This window comes from Podarcis muralis, chromosome 6, assembly GCF_964188315.1.
Source record: "Podarcis muralis chromosome 6, rPodMur119.hap1.1, whole genome shotgun sequence".
Classification (NCBI taxonomy): domain Eukaryota; kingdom Metazoa; phylum Chordata; class Lepidosauria; order Squamata; family Lacertidae; genus Podarcis; species Podarcis muralis.
Window position 1 is genome coordinate 4,785,331 of NC_135660.1, and position 11,237 is coordinate 4,796,567.

Consider the following 11,237-nt stretch of genomic DNA (forward strand, 5'->3'; position numbering starts at 1 on the left):
GCCATCGAGTCCAACCCCCTGCCAAGCAGGAAACACCATCAGAGCACTCCTGACATATGGTTGTCAAGCCTCTGCTTAAAGACCTCCAAAGAAGGAGACTCCACCACACTCCTTGGCAGCAAATTCCACTGTCAAACAGCTCTTACTGTCAGGAAGTTCTTCCTAATGTTTAGGTGGAATCTTCTTTCTTGTAGTTTGGATCCATTGCTCCGTGTCCGCTTCTCTGGAGCAGCAGAAAACAACCTTTCTCCCTCCTCTATGTGACATCCTTTTATATATTTGAACATGGCTATCGTATCACCCCTTAACCTCCTCTTCTCCAGGCTAAACATGCCCAGCTCCCTTAGCCGTTCCTCATAAGGCATCGTTTCCAGGCAGAATTGCATTGGCTTTTTTAGCTGAAGAAGAAGAAGAAGAAGAAGAAGAAGAAGAAGAAAGGACGGTGTTAGGCTGTGCTAATAGGGGCATCCCATCATGACCTCACCATCTCTTCTAATAGCAAACTCAAGCGGTGAGTTATAACCAATATAGGACCATCGAGAAACAGTAGACCTGCTAGCCTTTTGAAGGCAGGTAAGTTTTTTTTAAAAAAAACTCTTCTCCCAGTTGCAAGGTATGTGAGCATTGGTAGTAGGCGGAGCAATGGGCATGACACTATATTCCGCTCTTCTTTTTTAAGATTTTATTTATTATAGAAATAATATATAAAATTATTATATCTTATTATTATAGTAATAATATATAAAATAATCATCAATTTTGTTTGATTCAAGGAGGAGGCCTTCAGAAACCAGCCGCTCAAACATTTGCCTTGCGGCGGGACCATATTCTGATATGGGAGCTGTGCAAGAGCAAAACCAAGACGTCAAAATCAAGTCCCCTGGATTATTGTCATTTTAGCGACAACGTGTTTGAAGGATACCCACTCCTCTGTCTAAGAACCACGCTGGGATCAGCCAGAGATGATGGAAATGTGAATTTCAGTGTGCCCATTTTAATGAAAAAGAAATATAGCACCAATCAGCCTCTACTTGAGGGCTAGCAGCCCTGAAAACTCCTTATTCTGTCACATGGAAGGGATATGACGACACATTAATTTCAACTGGGGAACTCACTGCCACATGATGTAATGGTGGCTTTGATGGCTTTAAAATGGGATGGGGCCAATTTAAGGCAGTGGCAAAAGGCACTTCCGCTGGAGGGTGTTTATACTGGAATTACCTCTCCCTGGGGATGATGGGAGTTGTAGTCCAAAATGTCTGGAGGGGGCCAGGATGGGGAAGGTGGGACTGCTGCTGTTTCCCATGTTTTTGGGCTGTCTTCCGCTTCTCCTTTGCTCCTGGCCCCTCCGCTGGCCAGTTAGCCTACCCTGAGCCACCCACCAGCTCAAATCTGGGCTCCGGATGCAGCAGATGTCTGTGTAAATTGTTCTGGAAGCAGATGAGAGAAATAGTTGGAGGAAGTGTTCCTTTGGAGGAGGGGGGGAATCTAGAAGTGGCTTTAGAACAAATAAAAACCCTTCATCCTTCATTTATGTCAGTATCTGTCTGCAGCCTTTCACGGGGGAAACCTCCCAAAGCAGCTCACTTCAAAAACTTAAAAGAATACAATATTCAGGCTCTGTGGAAACGGCTGGTGCAAGAAGCAACTTGGTGCTGGATTCTCAATTTTAACCTGTTTGATGTCTGTTTTATTTCAGCTGCTCGTTTTATGATTGAGGTGTGCCTTGTGTAGTACATTCGGGTTGGAGGACAGGATAGAAATTAAGGGAGCAATCCTAAATATGGGGGTTCCTGTGCAAGTCACACCAGCTTAAGCTAAGATCCAGACTCAGTTCAGGATCAGGGCTCCTGCTGAGCAGGACTAATCTGGCAGAGGGAGAACAGGCCTTGAAAACCGGATTTGAGTCATACCACCCTTTTCGCAGGCTTAAGTGCAAGAGAGGCAGCGTGGCATAGCGGTTACAGTGTCCCAGGAGGCCAGGGTTCGAATCATCGCTTAGCCATGAACTTCACACTGGGTGTGACTTTGGTGGCCAGTCGCTGCCTCTCAGCTTAACCGAACTTACGGGAGCTGAATCTATACATATATAAAAAACACTGTGAAAATGTTTTTTTTTTTAAAAAAAAGTTTTAAAATATACATTGAATCTGCCGTTAGCTCAACATCGCCATCTAGTGTCACATTTGTATAATGCATTTTAAACGCACTTATAACGTTATATTTGCAGCTGTATAACCGAGTCAGGGGTTGTTGTGAGGGTGAAATGAGGAGGGGGAGAACCACCTTGAGCTCCTCAGAGAAAAAAGTGGGGATATAAATGCAAATAATAAATAAATAAACTTGTGCCAGGTTGCCAGGTCATGTGACCAAGCTAAATAGGCTTAGGATATACACTTAAGTCCCTCACCCCATCCCAGTCCTCCATCTGCCATTCCCCCAGAATGTCCCCTTTTTTAGGGATTACACTAGCTTAAGATCCACCAAGTTCAGCTCAACTGACTAACCCGGGATGAGAGACTTAGGACAGCATATCACTGACTAGGTTTGGGTTTGGGTCAGTGACCAGCCAACTGAGCCAGAGATCCGCCACATCCTAAATAAACCCATTGATAAAATGCCAATCCAAAGCAACAGCAGCAAAAACAGAAACAGAACACAATGCACGTTTGTTCACAGCCGCTAGGGACGCTTGTTTCCGTGTTTAACAGAAGAAGGCTCATCAAGATCCGTTAAAAAGCCGGCAAAGCAGGGCCCTACCTTAAGGAGGGGATTCCACAAGTACGGGGCCACCGCTGAAAAGGCCCCGTCACCAGGGCTTGCCCGTTCAATAGCTCTTGTTGGCAGATCCACAAGCAGCGCCTCTCAGGCTGCTCTTAAGACCCGGGCAGGTTCATTTGGGTGGAGGGCAATGATCAGCACAATATCGGCATTGTGAGAAAGGAGGTTTCGACTAAACGCTAAGGAAGACCTTTCTGATGGGAAGAGATGTTCAACAGTAGGATGGAGTTCCCTTGGAAGGCGGTGGACTCTCCTTCCCCAGAGGTTTTTTAGCAGAGGTTGGATGTCAGGGTATATTCAGCTGTGGGGCCTGCGGGACTTGACATCTTTCCGCAGGGCCTGCAAGACAGAGCTGTTCCGCCTGGCCTTTGGTCTGGACTCAGTCTGACCCTTATGTTTTCCCTCCCCTTACGCTTTTGATCCATATGCTACTTTTAAAATGAGGCTGCATTTTAAATTGCATTTTAACCTGTATTTTAAATTGTTTTGCTGTTGTTGTCCACGTCCCCCCATTGTTTTTATTGTAATTTTACTGGTGTTAGCTGCCCTGAGCCCGGCTCTGGCCAGGGAAGGTGGGGTATAAATAACATTTATTATTATTATTATTATTATTATTATTATTATTATTATTATTATTATTGCAGGGAGTTGGGCTAGAGGACTCTGGAGGTCATTCCGTGAGAAGCAATGAAATGAACAGCGTGAGGAGCTGCCCACCTGAAATCACAATACAGTGGTACCTCGGGTTAAGTACTTAATTCGTTCCGGAGGTCCGTCCTTAACCTGAAACTGTTCCTAACCTGAAGCACCACTTTAGCTAATGGGGCCCCCTGCTGCCACCGCAACGCCGGAGCACGATTTCTGTTCTCATCCTGAAGCAAAGTTCTTAACCCGAGGTACTATTTCTGGGTTAGCGGAGTCTGTAACCTGAAGCGTATGTAACCTGAAGCGTATGTAACCCGAGGTACCACTGTACAACTTGGCAGGGACGGCCACCTTTTTGAGGGAAAGCACGGGATTTGCTTTACGACCGTAAGCTATAATTTTAACGTAGCCAGATAAGCAGACAATTATGACTCTTAAGCACACGCTGGCCCGGCCCCAGAGGGCCCGGCGGCCCCTTTGCCAAACTGTCCTGCACAGAAAAGGAGTGTAAGGACTCCGAGTCCCTGAAAATACTTCTGTAGAAACATCCTAGGTCTGTCCGTAGCTGTGAGTCATTTGCTTCCAGGGACGGAGGCATGTCGTTGTGGAGAGGAGCCTTTTGCCTTCCTGGTGTCTTGTGTGGGTGGGGTGTTTCTCAAGCAACATCTGGCTGCAGCTGGGAAGAGGAGACCTGGCCACTGTAGGGTTGATCCTCATTCCTTAAAGCACATTGCATGAAAGGTACTGCATATATGAAAAGCAAACCGTGTGTGTTTCATTAATTAAAGGTGCCCCGTTTTGTTATGGATTTGGAGTTTAGGAGACGGCTGGCGTTCTTGCAAGAGCTGTAGGATTAAGCCTCAAGTTATAAGAAAAAATAGTGGGGAGTTTAGCCTGCCCTGTTCATGCTGTTTTCTGCCTTGCTCTCTGTTTATTTTAAAGCAGAGTGCCCAAACTTTTTTCAAAGAGGGCCAGATTTGATGAAGTGAACATGCGTGAGGGCCGGCCAATCTTGTTTAGCTTTTGGGGGTGATTTCCCCCCAAAATTGTTGACCCCAATTAATAAACTGCCACAGGGGGCCGAATTAGGCCCCCCAAACGGACTTTGGACATGCCTGTTTTAAAGCTATAGCTACTTTTTTAAAGATAGAGTGGACACTTGGGTTGCAAACGTGATCCATGCGGGATGCATGTTCACAACCCGCAGCGGCGCATCTGCACATGCACAGGTTGCAATTCGGCACTTCTGCACATGCGCAAAGCGCAATTTAGCACTTCTGCGCATGCGCGGCTGCCGAAATCCGGAAGTAATCCGTTCCAGTACTTCCGGGTTTCAGCAGTCCGTAACCCGAAAAACCGCAACCTGAAGCATCTGTAACCCGAGGTATGACTGTACAGTACAAGTTTTTGTAATCATCTTACTGGTTTGCTGAATGGATTGTATCTCACTTTCCTTTTATATTCCACCCCACCCCCAAAAGAAGAGCCTCCCCCAATCTGCAAATGTCTTGGACTACAATTCCATGATGAAAATAGGGGCATCCCATTCCATGATGATAATCTGACTATTTATAACCCACATATCTTACTGGTTTGCCCCAGCCACTCTGGGCAGCTTCCAACATATATATATATAAACATTATATATAATAAAGCATTAAACATTTTTTTTAAAACTTCTATGCAGGATTGCCTTCAAATGGCTCAGGGGTCAGATAACTCCATACCCTCCAACATTTCTCCAATGAAAATAGGGACGTCCTAAGGAAAAGCGGGACATTCCGGGATCGAAATCAGAAACCAGGATGGCTTCTCTAAATCAGGGACATCGCTGGAAAACAGGGACATTGGAGGGTCTGCCATTCCCATCAACCCCCCGCCCCCCAACACAGCTGTGTGCATTTTAAGGCACACTTCTCCTAATGCTCACAGTTTCTGCACAAATTTGTTTCAATATACACAGTTCTGCATGCAATTTTGCCTGATATAATGCATTTCTGCATATTGTTTTCCAAAATACGTACATTTTAATGCACATTTCCCCCAAAAATTCTGGCACACATTCTTTTATTTGTAAAATGATATTGCAAAATTTGAACAAGTGCGGATTTTGAAGCACAGCTGTGTTTTGGCTCGCATTTTGTTTCAGGATGGGTCTGCATTAGGATGTGGATCGAACCAAATTTCTCCCCATCTCTCATCAATAATTCACTGCACCTTGCCCAGCACTCATTCAGATCTTCCTTAGGTGAAGCACTAGTGGCCAAACTAATTTAAAACAGATATAAATTTGCAGAGCAGATCAGGGTTGCCAGATATTGAAATGGCCCTATAGCTGTGCTTTAAACTGTAGCAGGATCAGCAGCAATTAACAGACAATTGTGTTTTATCTGCAGACATTAGCAGACAATTGTGTTTTATCTCCAAGCAGTGAAAACTTGACCTGCTAATTCCTACATACTTCCTGCTTTTAGACTCAGGCTGTGTACATGCCATTTAAATCACATTTTAAAAAACAATGAACTCAGGTTCATTAAGGGTCCTGGGAACTGTAGTTTCAGTGGCAAACTACACTTCCCATGATTCCTTGGGGGGCTCCTATGTACTTTAAATGTATAGTGCGTACTAAGTCATAGGATCACGGCGGGATTTGGTGTTTTCCTGGCCAACTGGCACCTTCAGAAGGTAGACAGCAACTCAGGGCATGATCTGAAGACACATGATAGATAGAGCAACCTTTCTGAAGATCAGTCGGTCTCTTTCAGCCCTGTGGCCAAATAACAACAACAACAACAATATATTTCTACCCCGCCCATCTGGCTGGGTTTCCTCAGCCACTCTGGGCGGCTTTCAACAGAACATTAAAAACAGAATAAAACATCAAACATCAAAAACTTCCCTAAACAGGGCTGCCTTCAGATGTCTTCTAAAAGTTGGACAGTTGTTTATTTCCTTGACATATAATAGGAGGGTGTTCCACAGGGTGGGTGCCACTACCGAGAAGGCCCTCTGTCTGGTTCCCTGTAACTTGGCTTCTCGCAGCGAGGGAACCGCCAGAAGGCCCTCGGCGCTGGACCTCAGTGTCCGAGCGGAATAATGGGGGAGGAGACGCTCCTTCAGATATACTGGACCGAGGCCGTTTAGGGGTTTAAAGGTCAGCACCAACACTTTGAATTGTGCCCAGAAACGTACTGGGAGCCAATGTAGGTCTTTCAGGACCGGTGTTATGTGGTCTCAGCGGCCTCTCCCAGTCACCACTCTAGCTGCTGCATTCTGAATTAGTTGCAGTTTCTGGGTCACCTTCAAAGGTAGCCCCACTTAGAGCACATTGCAGTAGCCCAAGCGAGAGATAACCAGAGCATGCACCACTCTGGCGAGACAGTCCATGGGCAGGGAAGGTCTCATCCTGCGTACCAGATGGGGCTGGTAGACTGCTGCCCTGGACACAGAATTGACCTGCACCTCCATGGACAGCTGTGAGTCCAACATGCCTCCCAGGCTGCTCACCTGGTCATTCAGGGACACAGTTGCCCCACCAGGGGTTCTTCTGCATGCTCCTCAAGTTTCCCCATGGAAAAAAAGCCAGGAAGATATAAATGAATGCATGGCTCTCTTCCTGGACTGCCTGCTGCTGGCCTCCTTGCAAATTGAGAAATTACTTTGGACGTTCCTTCCAACTGCTTCGTGTTTTGGATCTTGGCTTGGCACTGCAAGACACATCCATCTTATGCACTTGAACAGAACCGTTCGCTCGGGATCCTTGACACAGTTTGCCCGCCTCCAAAGGTTTGCAAGCACAAACCGTTTTGAAAATGGGGATCACGTATAACCGCCCTGGTGCCAAGGGAGTGCAAATGATCACAAATGCACAAGACAAAGGAAATTTCATAAAACCATAGAATTGTAGATTTGTAGTGACGTATGGAAGTGAGAGCTGGACCATCAAGAAGGCTGATCGCCGAAGAATGGATGCTTTTGAATTCTGGTGCTGGAGGAGACTCTTGAGAGTCCCATGGGCTGCAAGAAGATCCAACCTATCCATTCTGAAGGAAATCAGCCCTGAGTGCTCACTGGAAGGACAGATCCTGAAGCTGAGGCTCCAAGACTTTGGCCACCTCATGAGAAGAGAAGACTCCCTGGAAAAGACCCTGATGTTGGGAAAGATGGAGGGCACAAGGAGAATGGGATGACAGAGGGCGAGATGGTTGGACGGTGTTCTTGAAGCTACCAACATGAGTTTGACCAAACTGCGGGAGGCAGTGGAAGACAGGAGGGCCTGGCGTGCTCTGGTCCAGGGAGTCATGAAGAGTCAGACACAACTAAATGACTGAACAACAAAGAGTGGCAAGGGACCCCAGGGGTCATCTAGTCCAACCCCTGCAATGCAGGAATCTCAGCTAAAGCATCCATGGCAGATGGCCATCGAACCTCTGCTTAAAAACCTCCAAGGAAGGAGAGTCCACAACCTCCCAAGGGAGACCGTTCTCCAACTGTCAGAAAGTTTCCCCCAATGTTTAGTCGGAATCTCCTTTCCTGTGACTTGAAGCCATGGGTTCGAGTCCTACCCTCCAGAGCTGGAAAAAAGCCCAACTTGTTCCCTCTTCCATGTGACGGCCCTTGAGATATTGGAAGACTGCTGTCCTATTTGCTCTTTGCAGGAGCCTAGGATTTTCCTTTCCCTCTTTTGCATTCAGGAGCCCTTCCTCAGAAAGGTGTAGAGTGCTGGCGTCCTTGTTGCTGCAGGAGATGAGGCATCTTAGCTGGAGCCCTTTGTCTAGAAAAGTTGCTAGCGTGTTTTGCATTTAAATGACGGCTCCCTGGAAGCGACTCAGAGCTTTGGAATGCTGGAAGCGCACCTGGCTGTTCAAGAACGTCCATCAAAGATTCATACAAAGAGACCATATAACACCGGTCTTGAAAGACTTGCATTGGCTCCCAGTACGTTTCCGAGCACAATTCAAAGTGTTGGTGCTGACCTTTAAAGCCCTAAACGGCCTCGGTCCAGTATGCCTGAAGGAGCGTCTCCACCCCCATCATTCTGCCCGGACGCTGAGGTCCAGCGCCGAGGGCCTTCTGGCGGTTCCCTCATTGCGAGAAGCAAAGCTACAGGGAACCAGGCAGAGGGCCTTCTCGGTAGTGGCACCCACCCTGTGGAACGCCCTTCCAGCAGATGTCAAAGTGATAAATAACTACCTGACATTCAAGAGACATCTTAAGGCAGCCCTGTTCAGGGAAGTTTTTAACATGTGATATTTTATTGTATTTTTGGTTTTTATGGAAGCCGCCCAGAGTGGCTGGGGAGGCCCAGCCAGATGGGCGGGGTATAAATAATAAATTATTATTATTATTATTATTATTATTCATCTGATAGCTAACGAACAGGGGAAGAGGGAAAGTGTCCTGGTGTCGCAGTAAGAGTCGTGAAATCGCAGCTAAGAAGCTCAAATCATATATGTGACTGACACCCTTCTTGGGAAATTAAACTATTGTCCAGTCTTTGACATTCAAAAGCTTTACTTGCAGAAACCTAGAGCTATAGATGAATTAAAACTGGGAAATGATATATAATGAAATGAAAAGAATGTTTAAAATAACATTTGTAAAAACCCCCGAAAACAACCCAAAAGCCTTTCTCTTGTCAATTATAGGGATAAAAAGGGACTCAGGTGGCGCTGTGGGTTAAACCACAGTTATAGGGATAGAACTAACTAAATTGTATAGAAATTTATTTATGTATGCAGCCATAGCGACAAGAATGTTACTTACTCAAAAATGGAAAGCAGCAGAAGTCCCAGCAAAGGAAGAATGGATACAAAAACTTTATGGAATATGCAGAAATGGCAAAACTTACCGGAAGAATAAGAAATCAAGATAACAAACTTTTTTAAATAAAAGAATGAAAATGGTTTATTGAATATTTTCAGATAAATTGTAAACAGATAAAAACACTGGCAGGATTGTTGTAATAACCTGCAGCAACATAAGAGTATATATATATATATGATAAATAAATAAGTTAAGTTAATTTGGATATGCAGAAAATAATTAAAATGAATTTAAGGAACAGCAGAAAGAGGGGGAAGGAAGTCAAGTTTTAAAATGTCCAAATGATTGTAAAATCAGTGAAATGTATATATCTGAAAAGTATAAATAAAATTTAAAAATAAACAAATAAATGAAACATAATATTTGCAAGTCACGTGCTTCTCCAAGCATGGGCTTACAGTCTCTTCTTCTAACTTCCAAACTGTATTTTCCACTCTTCCCAGAGCTCAGCACTCAGCCTTCTGTATCTCAGGCCGTGCCTTGCCGCTCCTTTGAGAGATTCCCGCTTGCACCTTCCCCTGCAGCTTTTGTTCTCTTTCTTCCAAGCAGAGAAGAAGCGCTCCAACGCTCCATTGGACTGAGCAGTGTTCACAGTGGATTCTAAAACACCGCCATCTTGCTTAGCATAAAACGGAGCCTCTTCTTCCCTTAGAGACCTCCCATGTGACCAGCGTTAGCCGAGCGCACGAGAACTACTCCAGTGACTTAGAGATGCACGATCAGCAAGAAACAGGATCTTCTTAGCCACTGAGAATGAGCCTTCTTACCCTTTATGCTGCTTGGAGCTCATCAGTCAGCTGCTGAGGATTGGCTCCCGGGATCCTTCTGGAGAAGGCACAGGGGAAGAATGGCAGGGAGGAATTGTTGTTTTGCATGCTCCAAAGCTGAGCCTTTAAGAAGGAAGACTTTGGAGTGCTCTGAATCATTTGTCCATGTGCATGCATAGATAGATAGATAATTTATTACGGCCGGGGACCAGCTTATAAAACACACTTGGGGGTACATTCTTAGAAAGAAAGAAAACAAACAGTTAAAACAATGTACAACAATAAACTTAAAATTTATAAATGCGATAAGCATATAGACACTTAAAACTTTAAGATAGGCTACCACATATGATGCCTGCTTCTTGGGAGAAAAGCAATGACCAACCTAGACAGCATCTTAAAAAGCAGAGACCTTGCCAACAAAGGTCCGTATAGTTAAAGCTATGGTTTTCCTAGTAGTGATGTATGGAAGTGAGAGCTGGACCATAAAGAAGGCTGATCGCCAAAGAATTGATGCTTTTGAATTCTGGTGCTGGAGGAGACTCTTGAGAGTCCCATGAACTGCAAGAAGATCAAAACTATCCATTCTTAAGGAAATCAGCCCTGAGTGCTCACTGGAAGGACAGATCCTGAAGCTGAGGCTCCAAGACTTTGGCCACCTCATGAGAAGAGAAGACTCCCTGGAAAAAACCCTGATGCTGGGAAAGATGGAGGGCACAAGGAGAAGGGGACGACAGAGAATGAGATGGTGGGACAGTGTTCTCGAAGCTACCAGCATGAGTTTGACCAAACTGCGGGAAGCAGTGGAAGACAGGAGTGCCTGGCGTGCTCTGGTCCAGGGGGTCACGAAGAGGCGGACACGACTAAAAGACTAAACAACAACACCTCATAGATATGACCCAGAGTCACCCATGAAACCGACTTTGGGGATTTTCTTCATGAACTAGTTTGAGTCGGGGGACGGTCTGTGCCTACAGATCTGTACACAGAATCTGGCGACCATCCGGGTCATCTTATGATCTTTGCCTAACAGAAGAAGGTCGAATTTTTGCTTTTCCAGGAGGTCAGCGAGCCTCACCAACAGGGGATCAATGTTCTCACTACATGCCTCTTCATAAAAGGGACATCTAAAGAACAAGTGCTCTGGGCTTCCTGTCTCCCCCAATGAACAGGCGCAAAGTCTCTGAGCATATGGGACTTTTTAAAAGGCTCCTTCCA

At 45.5% G+C, this 11,237-nt stretch overlaps 1 non-coding gene across 1 annotated transcript; it reads right to left on the minus strand.

Moving 5' to 3' along the window:
* Positions 1 to 995: 995 nt before the first annotated feature.
* LOC144328218 (small nucleolar RNA U109) lies at positions 996 to 1,127 on the minus strand. The gene has a single exon (XR_013393449.1). It is a non-coding gene; the product is annotated as a small nucleolar RNA U109 (small nucleolar RNA).
* Between the last annotated feature and the right edge of the window lie 10,110 nt (positions 1,128 to 11,237).